Below are 14,671 nucleotides of genomic sequence, written 5' to 3' on the forward strand. Positions count from 1 at the left end.
ATATGGATAGGATGATGAAACAGATGAACTACAATTTCCCATGTACCAGAATTGACAACAAGGCCAGAAGCAAAATGAGCACAACCAGAAAGTATTTTAAGAACCAGGACTGAACGATGGGAAAAAAATCTGTGTACCTTTAATCACTTGCAAGATCTTTCTAAAGAGAGATAGGCGTTGATCTTCCAGAGAACTAATACACTAAATTAAGTATTCAGTGTATAATTTGTGAAAGGTATTCTGGTAAACTATCCGAAACGATTTCATCTTCAGGTTTATCAGAATAAATATGCACACGTTTTCAAGAAAATGGGTACTGTAGGGGTTATATATGGTGTTAAAAATGCATGTTAGTGACAAAAAACAGGTAGAAAAATGGTAATAATGTTTGAAGTAAGATTAGTTTTAAGGTATTAGTCTTCTAGGGTTAAAATTTGAAAGCCTGGAAGATAGCCAAGCTGAAATAAGGATGTCCCCGTTACAGAGTTTTGATCTGGACTCTGCTTTGCTAAACTCAAGATACTTGCTGCTGCATGGTCTTGTAATTCATTGAAATCTTACAGGATAACGAGATGAACGGGGAAACTTCTGTGTTAAAGGAAAGGTGTGGAAGCGAAGTGCAACATGCAAAAACCCAAGGACAGGCTGTGGAAGGCTGAAATAACAGCTGCTTGTTAAAGGGATGCAAAGAGCTTGTTAATGGTTACCACACGCCCGTAACGCAGCGGCGTTAGGCCTGTAGGCAGCAGTGAATCGGGGCTGGGCTCCTCACAGCGCTGGGGATTAGGAGGCACCGAGCAGGCCCTGCCCTGACAAGCGCTGCCCAAACACATTCCGCTGCCTCGCTGCGCCTGACTCACGGCTGCTTCTGAAAAAAACTCCCACAGGAACATATATATATATATATATTTGGAGAATAACGCGATTTATTTTATTTTATTTTTTATTTTTAGCCTCCATTTTGAGAGGCGGCAGAACATGGCACCCCTCCCGACCCCCCGCGGGACGCGCACCTGAGGTGCCTCAGCGGGCTGCCCGCCTGAGGGGGGCAGGCAGAGGGCGGTGTAGCCCCACGTTACGCGGCACCACCGCCGGGAAGGAGCCGAAATAAAAGCGGGGGGAGCCTCGCGGTGCCCGGCCCGCTCCCTCCGTGCCCGCCCAGCCCCGGCTGCGCCCCCCCGGGGCCGCCTCAGGAGCCGCCCCTCCTGCCCAGGGCCCGGCCCCGCCGCCATGACGGGGCCGGCTGTGCCCGCCCCGCCCCTCCACATTGCGCATGCGCAGAACGCCCGGCCAGGCTTCGCTGCGCCACGCGCGCCCTCCTTGCGGCTCTATCCGGGGCCGCGATGACGTAATGGGTCTCCCCCCTCCTCAGCGGCTCAGCCAATGAGAGAAGGGAACCGCGCCGCCGCAAGGCCTCCTGGGAGCTGTAGTCCGCGTGCGCACTCCCCGCCTCGCTCCGCAGAGCAGCCCCTGTGTGGGCGGGGCCGCCGCGCCTCGCCGCCCTATGGCAGGGCGGGTGAAAGGTCCGCGGGCGGGCGCGGCAACCAATGGGAGCGGGCGGGCGGCGGGAGGGGGCGGGGCCAGCTGTGTTTTGTTCAATTGCCATTGAGGAGCTCGGGCCAGAGGCGGAGGGGAGGCGGCGCGGTCGGGCGCAGGTACCGGCTGCAGGGGGGAACCGGAGCGGCGGCCGGGGGGGGCCCTGGGGGTGCAGCCCTTGGTGGCCGTTAACGGTCGCAGCCGGCCGTTGACGGCCGTTGGGGTTAGGGCTGGGGGCTGCCTGGAGCTCGGGGGGGGGAAGGGGGCTGGGTGGCGAGGCCTCGGCTGCTTCATGGTGTTGAGGGGGGGGGAGGGGGGTAGAAAAGCCAAAAATTAAAAAGAAATAAATAAAATAATTAACAAATTAATTAATAAGGTTAATGTGGATGTGCAGGGCTCCTTCGTGGTGGGGGTGCGGACCCCCCTCTGGGTGTCCCCGCACCTCAACCATCACGGGTACCCCCCCCTAACCCCCAGCGCCACGATGCCCGATCTGTGGCCTCGAAGGTTTTAAAACAAAATAAACTAATTCCTGAGATCTGCCGCTAAATCGCCTCTTTGTGCCATGCCAGCCCTTGCCCGGGCAGCAGCGCGGCTTTGTTCGGGCAGTTGGGCTCCAGCAACGGCCCCGTTGCCTGCACGGCCCGCAAGGAGGCCTGGATTTAACCGATTTGGGGGAAATTTTGGCTTTTATGGGGGGAGATCCCCCAAAAAGCAGAGGGGCTGGGTGGTGCAGGTGACCCCCGGCACCCCTTAGCATCACCCTTGTGGCAGGGCTTTTGGGGCTGAGCCCTTTCCCTGCAGCCAAACCACGCACCCCAAAAGCAGCCCTCACCGAAACCCCTCTCACAGCACCCCAACTTTTGGGGTCTTCTCACGAGCCCAAATCAGCCCTGATAAGGCACCGACTTGCAACGCCAAGGCCCGGGGATGAGCTGAGCCAGCTGGTCACGTCTATTTTCTGGTCCGCTGTGCTTACATTAAAATTAGAACAGTTATTGCAGCCCTCGCCTTGCCTCCGATGCGGGCTGCTAGAGAAATGTTTCCATCGCAGGCTTTTTTGGCAAGGAGCAGGAAGTTTCTGTATGTTGTGGCAAGCTGAAATATTTCTTCTGTGGGTTTTAATTGTGAATAGGCTGCGCGCTTCGAGACAGGGTTATGAAATCTGGAGGGCAGCGTTTCCTGAAAGGCAAAAAAAAAAAAAAAAAAGAACTTTCCTATCGCGGTGCGTGACTTGAGATCTGCTGTTACAGGAGGTGCAGGGCTCATAATCAGGGCAGGAGAGATTGTGATTGTATCTGTACAGTTATGGGGTTGCTGAGAACACCTGGCAGACATCTCCAGGGAGGCAGGAGGTCGGTATGTATAGGGAGCTAAAACATGTCTCAGGTAGTTCTGCATGAGGTGGTTTCCATATGGTTAGCATTGAATTCCAAACTAAAAAAATCACTTTGCTACTCATTTATGCTGAATTTCTGCAAAATGCTCTCAGTCCAATATTTTTAATCTTCTCTCATTTGTGTCAGTAACTGCTCTTCATCGCATAGAAGTGCAAGCTGGCTGTTAGACAAACTTAAAATACTGATCTGCAGGATCCCCCTAATGATATCCTGAGAGGATATCTTGTGCTGGGGCAATCTGTCTGTCCTCTAGCGGCCTGTACCTGCCAGTGTGTAACCCCTAGTTATTGTCTCTTAAGTGGAAGAATTCAAGCTGATTAAATCATTATATGGGGATATTTTACATTTGGGGTAGTTAAACTTCCCTATTTCCTCTTGAAAGCTGTGTTGTGCAGGCTGCTGTGATTGGGAAGGAGGAGGAGGCTGGAAGAAGAACTGTTTGTATTTGCAACATTTGAGTTAGCTTTTGGAAGCTTAGTGTATGGCATAAAACTAAATTTATGAAAATGTGGTGGGCAAATAAACTGAAAGCCTAACTTTATTGAGGGATTTTTCAATATATTGCATTAGCTGTTTTATTTTGGGTGGTTTTATTTCTCTGTCTAGGATTTATTCTTTTCCTATAGGAATTCCTTGGGAGTCTGGTAACCATTATTGTAGCTCCCTTTTTTAGTTCCTTGCCCTTTTTCCCTTCCCTCTTCTTTCTCCCCCTTCCTCTATTGCCTCCCCCCAATCTACATTCCTTTGTGCTAGCAGTGATGATGGCAGTTCTAGTCACCTCCTGTGGTTTGATAGATTATTCCCTTTAGAAACATGTGTACTTAAAACTTTCCAAACATGATTCTTTTTTCTTTGCCCCTACACTTTTTTGTTACTGGCTCTGAGTTTTTGTTTTAAGAATTTGTCCTTTCTGCTTTTGCTTTGAGCCTTCTTAAATAGCATTAAGAAGCCTTATTAAACCTTTAAGGGAAAGTATTAGTATTTATGTTGTGGTTTTCATTTCTTCTTGCATAGTTTGGAGGTGGTAATATACACAGCAGTTTTGCCTCCTGGCAATAGTGAATTTCCTTCTTGTCTGCAAGCATACAAGTTGAGCTTTTCTTAGGAAAAGTCTTTGCTTGTTTGAAACTTTATTTCTGTAAAATAAACTCGTTGGGCTATTTTTAGATTACATTCTTGAGATCTCTAGTTAATGTAAGAATTATCTTGGAGCTAAAATGCTCATAGGACCTAGTCTTTAGTCTTGTACAACCTACAGAAACTTAAAAAATTATATTTAAGTTTGTATTTTGGTAGAAGACTTAAGAAATTCCTGTTTGCTATAGCTGCAACCCCTATTATTCACATAACCTAGAATAAAAGCTTACTGGGAGGTGGCAACCCCAAAGCTGTGAAGGGCTTTAGGAACAGTCCTGAATGAGTGAATGGTAGGTAGCCTTCTCCTCTTTAATTGCGGGGAGGAAATTCAAGGCTAGGAAATCAGCTACCTGGAGTCAGTGTAGTGTGCTTCCTGGCAGGTAAGTTGTTTGAATTGATCGACTGCATGCCTGAGAGGTAGCCATTCACAACTTCACTAGATGTGGCTAACGAGATCTGTGCCATCAGTGAAATACTGCAATCCAGTGAGGAAGAGTCTGTATAAAACCAGTCAATTTTTCAGAAAATGGCCTTCTTTAAGGAGTTTCAGTTGCTCTCAAAAGGGAGGTGGGGGCTATGTTTTTAACTCTAGACCTATTTTACATTTTTTTCTGTGATATGGCTGGATAATGCAGTACTCTGCAAGTATAGAAAAACCTAAAATCAAGCTAACTGTCATCACTTTAATATTGCCTTTTTTATTTTACTACATGTGCTGTTTTTTGTGTTTCAGTCATTTTGGGAAAATGATGTCATCGACAAGCTGGCAAGAAACTCGTGACTTAATGCATTGTAGTGGGCAGAGATGCCTTCTGAAGGCCCTGCTTCTGCTAATTGACAGGCTGGGGTGAGGTAGTAGGCCAGGTTGTTGCTGCATGTGTGATCTGGGTTACGGCCGTTGGTTTACTGACAGCAATATTTCTTTATGCAAACAGTTGAAGATCGTGCTTTAAAATGCATAAAGTCTTCAAGTTACTTTATATAAAGAAAACTTACTGGATTATATAAAAAATATATAATTGGCTGTCTGCTGTTTGTACTTGGTTATATTTTATTGAAATGCAGGCCATCACTTAATGCTACGCTTGTTGATGCTAGCGGTAAGATCAAGGGTTCTGATTACCTAATGCTAGCATCGTTGCTCTGAATTTGGTATGACAGCACTGATTGAAGTTCCCATGAAAATTAACCTCTTGTATTTAAGTGCAGGGAAGAATACTTGCAGTGGTGCATCAGATTGCAGGCCTAGAGCTCTGGAGGCGCTCAGAGACCCTCGCCCGGTGCCAGCAAGGGTAATTGCCCTTCAGTGTGTGTAGGTGTGTCTGCAGATGGAGCTAGGAGTGTGAAATCAAACAGTATTTTGCCTGGAGCTGTCATTAGAAGTGTCATTTGCAAAACTGTCTCTGTATAGGCAGAAACGCGTGTCGTTGTGGGAAAGGCATCTGAGATGGAAGAAAGCTGTTCCTGCATTTGCTGAGCTTTAAAATTGGAACCCAGCTGCTACAGGAAAGGGTTGATGAAATAACTGCAGCAGCACTGTCTATACCTTTACTTCTGTGCTGAGATCTGCGATGCAGGAAGGCAGAATCTGAATTCATTTTTTTTTTTTCCTGAATAATCCTCGTTTCTCCTTAATAGCCCCCGGCTGGCCCAGGGGGTTGTCTTGCATTTCTTAATGCATTTAAGACTTACAGGTTTATGAAAGATAAGTTGTAATTTGGCAATTTCTATGGAAAAGCTAAAGTGAGTTATCTTTAAAAACAAACTAGCTCCTCTACTGTCCTAAGGAGACCTTGTACAACAAGGCTGTGGCTCCTTTCTACTGTCACCTCCCCTTGAGCCATGAGTAGGAATAATAGGAACTTCTGTTGGTGTTATATTAACTTCAGGTCTGTAATTTGCATCTCAAATAACACTGAACAGCTTTAATGCCTTTGAGGGGTTTGGGAGGTTTTTTTAATTTGTATGGTAAATGTGTTTTTTAACTTAATTGAGCAGTTCAAATTATTATTACAGCATGTTTAACTTTTCTCCGTGCAGCTTATGTTGAGGTAAATGGCACTAAATCCTTGATTTCAGTACTCTGTGCATATATTACTTTTTGCCTTAATTGTGGCTTTAGATTTGGTAGTAGTAAAGTATTCTTATCTTGCTCACACTTTGTATGGTTACTAGTGGATACTTTGTGATGTTTGGGTTCTTTATTCTACCCATCAAAGTCTGGATATAGGGCAAATTCTTCTTTTAAAGGCCACTTCCTTTCACTCCCCATTTTCCCATTGACAAATGCACTTGCCTTTCTTTGAGGTTTCTGTTGATTTGACCTATTTTGTTTTTAGAGGGATGAGAACTTCACATATTTAAGGAAGAAGCAAAAAGCCCGTATGTCATTTCTCGATCAAACCCTGTTGCAGTATCAACTCCTAGAGCTCAGAAGTCACGTGCAGGATGTGAAGAAGGCTGGTTTGTTTGCTTGGGGTCTGTGGTACGATGCAAAACATGATTCAAACCCGGAGTTGTGGAAATGTGCTTGAGGCCGGATGGCTCTGGATCTCCAGGGTGCTGGCTCTGGCAGCTCAGTGTTCCTTAGTCAACACAAAGACAGCCACTGAGGTTGCAGGTGATTTTCACATCATGGCATGAAGCAGCTTTGCTGTCATAACATAGGAGACATCTGTTCTGTGTGCTGTTTGAGGGTGTGGTTTGTTTTGAAGGGATGTACTTAGGTACCTGGGATTGATGTGTATGCCTGTAGTTTTTTTTGATAAACTGACATTTAGAATCTTAAAATCCTATTTTTTTTAAATGAAGCAGTAACCTTTTTGCTTATCCCAGGCTGATACTAGTGGCAAATAATCATTCATTGTCCAGTTTGGAATTGAGTATAGTGATGTGTAAGCATGCTCTAAGACTGCTGCTGTGCTCCACAGCATAATTTGATACGATATTTAGTGAGGAGGAGAGAGGAGTAATGAAAACATTGAATAACTACTGCCTTCATTGGCTAAAACATGGCATATATCTCTTCAAGTGGGGAGGGGAAAGAGCGTGGGTACCCAAAACTTGATCTTTGCATTTTTTGAAAAGGGGTTTGAAGTGAATCTTAATGAATTTGATATATGTGGGTATCTTGAGGGGTGCTAAACTGAAGTGCTGGAGCTTGCTCTAAGGGGCTGTTGAAAGGCAGAGCTGGTTAGAAGATACTGCTGTGAATTTTAAGGTTAGGCTGCTCACTTCTCAGTATGTGTGGTAGTCCACTTCAGCTTAGCTATGTGTCCTTGCATCTTCTATTAGCACTACATCCTGACCAGGGCTGTCTGCTCCAGTACTTGAATAAGAAATTTCTGAACTCTTGGGAGGGCAAGGTGGACTGTTGCTGCTCTCATGTTTCACAAAAATCTGTTCAGAAAAATGGCATTTAAGCAAATCAGACTAGTACCTGGAGAACTATTTGTACACTGGAACTCTTACAGAGAAGGAAAAAACATGGTATTTTGTGTGTGTGCTTCCTAGGTGTCTTGTTTGTGCTTGAGCACTTCATTTTTTTTCCCCAGTTTCATCTTTCTCCAGCTTCACAGCTTTGATTTTTTTTTGCATTTGAAACGTGAGCGTGTAACTTATTACAGGCACAGACTTCCTCTCTGACTGGGTGTAACTAATGTTCCCTGCATCAGCTCCATGTCTGCAGGATTTTGGATCTGTTTTTATTTTGGAGTGTTTGGTTTGCATGCAGCACTTTCCATAGGCAGGAAGCTGTACCCAGGCCTGAGGCTATAGCTGCAGTGGAAGGTGTGTGCGTGTGCTCTGTAAGGATGCCTTGTGACACCACATCAATGGAAGCTCTTACATCACCAAAATGCTAGTTCTAGGTTGTCAGCAGGGTAAGTACGCGTTGTCCTGGAGACATCTGATTCTGTTGGCCAGAGCAGAAAATACCAACAGGATACTATAATGTTGATGAAATTCTCGTACTGCTGTGGGAGATAACTGGACTTGATTTATTTCTGCATGAGGAAGGTATAAGGCAGGTGTGACTCTTCTGTTGTACACTGAACTTCACCTAGGCAAGCAAATGGTAAGCTAGAAATGTCTAATGGAGTCTGTTTGAAAAATCAAGGCTGACTTCTAGCCCATTCAAAATAAACCCCATCTGTTGGATGATGAGCAAAGACATTATTGTAGCTTGAAATTGATGTAGCCCTAAAAAGGGCTGAAAAGGATGTGGGCTGGTTGTGAGCCTACTGCCCTGTGACAGTATTATGCATCTAATGTGATTCAGAAGAGAAGTTTAGCTCAACTTTCTCTACAGTTCAGCATTTCGCTGTCCTTGGCATTAAATCTCCTTTTGAATATGGAACTAGGCATCTCTGTCACTGCAGCTCAAGCTTATTGCCTAATACCCTGGGCATGAGGGACAGCTATTATTTTCCCTGTAGTAATTCTTTAAAAATATTTGAACTGTTTTTTGTTGTGTTCCTGTTTTCTTGTGTTTTGTCTTTGTGTCTTTGCCTTGTGATGCTGTTGACTTAAGTAAGGCCAGCTTCCCAAGAGGCCACGTTGTTTTCAGCTCTAATTACTCTTGTTCTTTTCTAAGCACCCAAGTTAGCTCACACTGGTCTTCAAGCATGGTGCTCAAAGCCCAACTTTGTGCTCCAGCTGAGGCTTCCCTCTGCTGAGTGGAGTAAAAAGACTTCTATATGCCCTGCAGCTGGCATGCTTGTTGATGCATTGGACTTCATTACAGCAGCCCAACATGGTTTCATGGTCAGCTTGTTGATCCAGCATAGCCAACAGCTTCCTTCTGAGGAACACACCTTACTGTTTGCTTGGTTAGTTGGGTAACGCTGCCTGAGCCTATCTTCCATAACTGTACCTGATACCTTCCACAACAGCTTCCCAATGTGTCAGTTGTGCAGAACTGTAATTGCCTTGTGGTTCTTCCTACCCTTCTCCTGTTGTCCCAAGCCCACTCTTTCTCATTTGTTGCTGGCAGTGAAATCAGTGAATTGGTTTCCTGCTTGATGTGTCCCCCATGCACCACTGGTAAGTGCTCTCTGAGCATGGCTATCCAGCAAGGCTGCTCTCACTGTAAAGCCTTTACTTGCTTGCCAGCATCAGAACTCAACTAAAGTGTTCAAGTAAGCCCTGATACGGGGATGTCACAGCACTTATATCAGGTTCCCTGCACCCCTTCCCCTGGGGATCTGCTGAAATCCAGGGGGCTGGAGACCAGTCACATGAATTTAACTTTATTTTGAAAGCACAAGTGGGATGAAAGGAAGCTTCTGAAACTGATGTCCAAATTCTTATTTTTTGAAAAAGTGATCTGTTGCTGTGTGGGCTCAAATCTACCACATACCAGCCTAATTCTGGTATCTTGCAAATAATTCCAGGTATTGTAGAGTCACTCTGAAGTCATCTGTAGTTACGGTTGTTTTAAGCTTCCCATTATTTAGCTGAATTCCTCTTGCATCACAAGCTAGGCATTGAAGAATAAGCCCCACTACTTGGGGCTAACTTTTTAAGGTACTTTTCTTGGATTAAGCATTTGCTGACTTCTCTGTGGGGGTAACTTTCTCTCATTTTAAAAATCTTAGCTCTCATGACATCTTTCCTGCCTCGTTAAATCCTAACCTGATTGACAAAGGGAATCTTGTACTTCATAGAGGAGGGCTTCTGTGAGCCTTGTCTGTGTTAGAGTTGTTTGACACAGCTCTGGAAGTACTTCTCATTGTTCTTCCAGTCTCTGTAAACCTTCGAAGTAATCTGCATCCCTGCTTTCCAGCTACTTCATCAGCTTTGCCCTAATCATTGCACTGTTTATGGTCTCTACATGTGCAGCAGTTTGTCCTCATTACCCAGATAGAGTCAAGTACAATTAAAATTTTGATGTATTTGGTTACAAGGTGTAGTTATTTCTCGTTTTTTTTACCATTGCATGCTCCATGGATGGATGTCTGTCTCCTTAGATTATGCTACAGTCTTAAATTTAGAGGAGGCTTAAAAAACCCGGTAATTATTCTCCAAAAATGTTTCATGTTAGTGTGTACAATACTAGCTAAGACCACTTCAGTGATCACTTCTAACCCCAAGTGTGCTGCCAGAAGTAAGGCAACATCTCTTGGAGTTCAGGGCTGAATGCAGTTTGGATGGTGAAATGTTTATTAAATATAGCTTAGGTAGTTAATAAATATTTGTATTTTGATTAAATAATATATTAGGTTTTATGTTTAAAAACAAGGGTATTTTGTTTGTTTATTTGCATAACAGTAGCTTAAATTCACTACATTACCTCCTCAAACTGCTAATATAAAAACAGCTCTGTGCTGTTATCCCCAAACTTTTTTTTTTTGCTGTGGAGTAGTAGAACTGAGAAATATTCCCTCAAAAAGGTGGTGTTGTGCTGGGAATGGGGGTGTGTGTAAAGTGGGGAATAACACTGTGCTTACATGCAGCATTTGTGCACTCACAGCAAGGAATATCCCCGTTCCTGTCCTCAGGTTAGCTGCCAGCGTGGGATTTACTTGCTTGCTTCCAACACCTCCAACTGAATTAATTGCTCCAAGCTCCTTAGTACTTGAGATACGTGGATTTTGTTGGGAGGATGCTTTTTTCAGGTTTACTTAGCTGGATGCATCCTGCTGTTGGTGATGCTGTTAGATAAGTTTCGCTGTGGAAACTGCAACTGAGGTTGGTGCAGTGGGAGCTGTGTGGGAAATGTGTTCAGAAAGCTTCTCCCAAGGTGGGGTAACACTGCGTTGTGTAAGGCTTTTCTGTATTAAGTGTAGGTGCTCAATTTCTTATAGTGTATTCAGCAGCAAAATACCATTTATTCAGTCTAAACTTTATAGTCTTCTAGGGTGCACTGCAGATAGCCTTAATATACAAATATATACCAAAAAAATGATTAATTTCACTGTTTTCTGATGTGGCAAGACATGCATAATTCTTCAGTTGGAAGTGAGATTAAATTTAATATACCTTGTTTGACAAAGTCTTTATTGAATTAAAACTATATTAAGTGAACTGGATTAATTGCAAAGCAGCACTTGGGTTTCAAATGAACTGAATTGCAAACAATATTTGACCCTAATGATCTTGACTGCCCGTGAGCACAATTTCCAGCAGGACTTTATAACTTGGGAGAGAAGGCTGGGGGTGACTGAGGGCTTTTCTTCCCTCCTCCCCATTTCTCAATCGAGCAGGATCAGATAAAAACCAAACCCATTTGTAAATTCTGAACTAACTGTTAAACTGAACAAACTGAAGTAAATGCTTCCTGCACCTGCAGAATAAGCTGCAGCTGTCAAAAGCTTGTTTATCACTGACATACTCTTCGGGTCCAGGTGCTCAGCGGTTCACTTTGCTCTATCTCAGTGGTTTGGCATTTGAGAACTTCAGCAGAAAACATTTTACTGCCTTATACAGACTATGGCATGTTTAACCTTTGCTGGAGTGAAGATGCCAGGATCTCAGATGTAATTTCAGAGGCTTATTTTAAAGTGTTTTTAGATAAAAGCACACTTTTATCAGTATTGAAAGACCTCATTTGAACGGCTGAGAGTTTTCAGGTGAAGAACTGAAAGTACAAGCTTGCATCTCTTGCTGTTGACTTCATCTGATAAAATCTTTACTGTTTTGTCCTTCAACTTGGTTACCAGAAGCTGATCTTCTCAGAACGCAGTCGTCACTAAACCTAATTGCCCAAGTGAGAGGGGGACATTTCCCTTCTAAACACTCCTGCTCCTGTCCTCTCTCGCAGTGCTGCCTGTGGATGTGTGCTTGACTTGCTAGTCAAGCGATTTACCAGCCACCATTTAAAGCTGCCAGACTTACGTCCTAATCAGTGAAGGCTGGAACAAAAGGCCCTTCCCCTACTTTCACTTCTTACTTGTCTTTTTTTGGCACAAATAAAACTGAGTTATTGTGCCCTATACTATGTGAAGTACAACCCATAATTTATACGTACTGGTTGGCACCTTATGTGCACTAGCTTTCCATACAGGAATATGGTTTTGCGTTTGGGCTTGGTACCCTGCACTGGGTGAGTAAACATGATTTGGAGTCCTAGAGACTTCACAGAATCTACTTTGGCAAATGAATCTCTCCACAGACCTTGCTTGTAGAATGAGTGACTCATTTGTTAAACAGCTGATAGTGGTGAGGTAGTGCTCACTGAAGAGCCTGAGATTTTCCACCAAGCAAGTCTTTCAGTATTAAAAAGCAAAAGAAAAAACTAATTCAAGTTCTATAGGTGTTAATTTTCAACTGTTTTTTTTCTCTGACTTGGCGTAGCTGTCTTCTCTTACGTGGTGTAACTTCCTTTGTCACAGGAAACTCAATTCAAGTAATTATTACAAATGCATTTCCTAAGTACCTGCTGCAGTTGGGTACCTCTTCATTTGTGTCTTGAGCCTATAACAGCACTTTCTGATTTCAGCCTTCAATTGCACACTGAACAGCTGAACACACGGACAAAGTTCCTTTGCTTTTGGAATGATCTGGTGAACTGGGAAAGCTCAAGCTGCATAGCTCAACTGAATTTGGTTTTATTGAATGTCTTAATAAGCATGGCAGGAGCGATGTCCGTGATTACACGTCAAGCACCATCTGAACTCAACGTTGAAAGTGCATGCAATATCAATGTCTGTACTACTTTCTTCTTTTTATTTCATCGCATGACTATAGTGAACTTTAATTTATGATCTGATCATGCTTTGAGCATTTGTGGACTGTTCCTGAAGGCTCATGTTGCAGAGCACTATATACACATAGCATGGACCTACTCAGACATTAGTATTCAAAAACTTACAGAGATGTGCAAAACAGAAGTAGAAAACCACCAAATCAAGGCAAGAAATGAAGTTTAGCACAGTAAGCAGCACCAGCAATGCCAACTTCAAGCCAGCATTTAGTTTTGGTATCTGTGATGTGATGTCTGACACCTGTGTTACAGACTGCTTAAAAGCTAGGGGCTATGTTGGGTTTTCCTGAACTCTAATGGAAGAGGAAGCAAGATGGGTGTTACAAAACCTGGTCTTTCAGCATGCTGCCTCCTGAAGCTCTTGAGGTGGTGTCTCTCTTGTCAGATGAATTAGTTTGAGTAAGAAATTACAGATGGCCATGATGGAGAACAAGTTTGGGCCAGGAAAGGGAACTTGCTTTGTTCTGCAGCATATCTTGTGTCTGCTCAGTGCATTTCCGTGCTCTTTCAAGATAGATGATATGCAAGTTAAAGTTAAGGCTTTCTGCTATAACTTGTGTGCAAGCTTGTAGAAGGCTTTGCTGTTGCTTATCTCTACCTGTAACTTGCTTTCTCTTCCTAGACTTTTGGGATTTACATGAAAATGCAGTGTATTTGTCACAAACTGCTAAAATAAGGATACACACGTACTTGTGCTCACTTTGTGCAATTACAAAATGACCTTCTGGAGAGTTGTAATTTTGAGACAAAGATTGAAGCCTTCCTAAACTGGGTGTAGCACTCTGTGTGAGGGAAATCCTGTCCTAATTCTCCATATTACGAGTGGTGAGGCTGGGGCGAGTGTACTCCATGTTGTTGTAAGCACTGAGATGCGTGGATATTTACAGAACACTGCTAAGCACTTGAGTTCTAAATTTAGCAGTATCTTTAATTCACCAGCTGTACTATTTATTGGAAAATATTTGGACTACTGCAGGTTCCTTGTTTTTAACTTCCATGCTTGTATGCGGGCTAATGTTAGGGAGACTTCCCTGTGTGCAGATTATACAGCTCATTAGATCTCTGAAATGCCATGAAGTAGCATCTTAGCACAAATGTTTTTCACCTGGCCTGAGGCCTACAGCAAGAACATTTCACACTTGGGATCATAAAAACAAACTTACTAGTTGGGCTTTTTATTTTAAACAAATGAACCAGATGTCTGAAATGCTTCAGAATGAACCTGAAGGCAAGTAGGAGGAGGTTTAATAGCTGTTTGTTTTGGGAGCAGGGGGTATGGGAGAGATCTGCATAATCCCTCAACACCAAGCCCATGGGGTCTGCTAATATATCTGGTAATATACCTTACTACTGGTTTCAGTCTTTCATGGGTGTGCAGCAAACTCTGCCGCTGCCATACAAGTTAGGGGTCAGTGCTATGTGTTCTTCACTCCTGTTCTTAAATCATATGCCTGTGTGACTCTTCTCAATTTAAGTGCTATCACTAAGAGAAGTAGGTGATACTATTACTTAACTTTAGTTTTTCCCCTGCCTTTTCTCTAATCGGAGTGAAGCAAGTTCTGCAGTAGTAGGGCTTGTTCATCTTACTACTTCTCACGAGCCTTGGAGTGAAATAGTCTTCTATGTCTTGTGTAATCTCCATCACTTGCTTTAGTGGGAGCATGGTGGATTTAAGTTGGTATGTGTATTTCTTCAAGCACTAACACTGTATAAATTAATTGTAGTGAATCTCAGTTTTGTATCTTACTAGGTGCATTGTATGCTTGACGATCCATTGGTTTTAAATAGAATAAACAGAATGCTTCTAAAAACAGTATGTGGAGAGGGAAATTAAGACCTGAGCTCCAAGCTTTCAGCAATGTTACAGACTGTAAGTAAAAGTAATGCTCTTTAA

General features: G+C 43.5%; 1 protein-coding gene across 3 annotated transcripts in view; it reads left to right on the plus strand.

The window, feature by feature from the left end:
• The first annotated feature begins 1,496 nt into the window (after positions 1-1,496).
• Positions 1,497-14,671, plus strand: part of FAM53A (family with sequence similarity 53 member A) — a 69,026-nt gene continuing 55,851 nt past the window's right edge. For 2 of the 3 annotated variants that reach the window (XM_027455706.3, XM_027455707.3), the window contains exon 1: positions 1,497-1,655. The gene's annotated coding sequence lies outside the window, so the exon portion shown is untranslated. Of the gene's footprint in view, positions 1,656-7,993; positions 8,149-14,671 lie in introns of those variants that run through there. The other variant, XM_072037850.1, reaches the window with a different exon arrangement.

The sequence above is a fragment of the Anas platyrhynchos genome, chromosome 4 (assembly GCF_047663525.1).
Source record: "Anas platyrhynchos isolate ZD024472 breed Pekin duck chromosome 4, IASCAAS_PekinDuck_T2T, whole genome shotgun sequence".
NCBI lineage: Eukaryota > Metazoa > Chordata > Aves > Anseriformes > Anatidae > Anas > Anas platyrhynchos.